The sequence below is a fragment of the Labeo rohita genome, chromosome 4 (genome assembly GCF_022985175.1).
Source record: "Labeo rohita strain BAU-BD-2019 chromosome 4, IGBB_LRoh.1.0, whole genome shotgun sequence".
NCBI classification, from domain to species: domain Eukaryota; kingdom Metazoa; phylum Chordata; class Actinopteri; order Cypriniformes; family Cyprinidae; genus Labeo; species Labeo rohita.
Window position 1 is genome coordinate 5243041 of NC_066872.1, and position 1893 is coordinate 5244933.

Sequence of the window (1893 nt, forward strand, 5' to 3'; positions counted from 1 at the left end):
AACCGGCCCTTTTTGTGAACTCAAAAAAGAATCTTTCTCGGGGGCACAATGTTTTCCTGTTTTCGGGTTTTCAAATGAAGGGCCAACTTAAAAATCACTTTTTTTAAAGGGGAAATTTTTGGGGTTCTTTTTCTGTTTTTTCCCATAATTTTGGCCCCTTTTTTAAATCTGTATCACCCAAAGTGTTACATTTACCCGGTTTTGTGCTGATGTTCTCTGCTTGTTCTCAATGAGTATCCTAAAGTATTTCTACCCAAACGGGCACAAAGGGCACATGAGGGAGAGATAGAGCTTTAATGTGTGAGATGATGTTGGAACCAGTTTCTCTTGGATTCTCTTTCAAGTACTCGTCCCTCTGGGGGTCGGTGAATCCTCGCCCCTCGAAACAAACTTCGTACTCAGGTGGGATTGGGCTGCTGGGGTTTTTCACCCCCAAAAGGCCTAAAAGGAAGAAACCTTCCCTTACAAAACTTGCCCTCAACAATGTTCAGTTTTTCGCAAAAAGGCTGAAGCCCCATAAAACCCCCTCAAATATAAATGCTGGCTTGCTTTTTTATAAACCCTTTGACTTCTCCAGGTTTTTAATTCGGGATAAAATTTCATTAAAACTCATGGAGATTGGCACCCTTTTGTTGTTACCAAATAGAAACGGGGAACAAAATTTTTTAATCTGTTTGGGTGCTTCTCCCCAGCCCAGGATGTTTGGAAGAGACAGTTTTCCAATGCCAGCGACTCCCTTGGTCAGCACAATCTTCTCCTCATTTCCTCAGTTCAGTAAATATATCATTGCATTTGATTAGTTTGTCCTGTGTTTTTTGTTCTTGAAAGCATCATCAGAAATCTTCAGAATTTCATGTTCATGATTGACATCTTCCATTTCTCCCTCTGTGATAAACAGTTCTGGGGAAAATTCTTGAAATTTTTTTTTTTAAAAAAAAATTTTTTTCTTTTTTTTTTTTTTTTTTAAAAAAATTTTCCCCCCCCTTTTTAAAAAAAAGGAAAAAAAAAAAAAAAAAAAAAAAGGGGAAAAAATTTCCCTTTTTAAAAAAATTTTAAAATTTTTTTTATTTTATTTTTTTTAAAAAATATTAAATTTTTATTATTAATTTTTATATTATATATATATTTTTTTTTTTTTTTAAAAAAAAAAAAAAAATAAAAAAATTTTTAAAAAAGGGGAAAAAATTTTTTTGTTTTAAAAAATTTTTCCCCCCAAGGGCCCTTTTTTTAAAAATTTTTTTCCCAAAAAATTTTTAAAAAATTTTAATTTTTTTAAAAAAAAAAAAAATTAAAAAAATTGGAAAAAAAAATTTTTTTTTTATTTGGGGGGTTTTTTTTTTTATGGAAAAAAAAAAAATTTTTTTTTTTTTGGGGAAAAATTTTTTAAAAATAAAAAATTTTTTTTTTTTTTTTTTTTTTTTTTTTTTTTTTAAAAATTTAAAATTTTTTAAAAATTTTTTTTTTAAAATTTTTAAAAATTAAAAAAATTTTAAAAAAAAAAAAATTTTAAAAAAATTTTTTTTTTTTAAAATTTTGGGGAAATTTTTTTAAAAAATTTAAAAAAAAAAAAAAATTTTTAAAATTTTGGCCCCTGTTTTTTTTAAAAATTTAAATTTAAAAAAAAAAAATTTTTTTTAAAAAAATTTTTTAAAAAAATTTTAAAAAAAAAAAAACCCCCCCAAAAAATTTTTTAAAAATTTTAAAAAAAAATTTTTTTAAAAATTTTTTTTAAAAATTTTTTTTTTTTAAAAAAAAAGGGTTTTTAAAAAAAACCCCCAAAAAAAAAAAAATTTTCCCGGCCCCTTTCCCCCCTGTGGGGTTTTAATTTAAAAAAATTTTTCCCTTTTTTTTAAAAACCGAAAAATTTTTGTCAAAACCCCCCTTTTTCCCGAG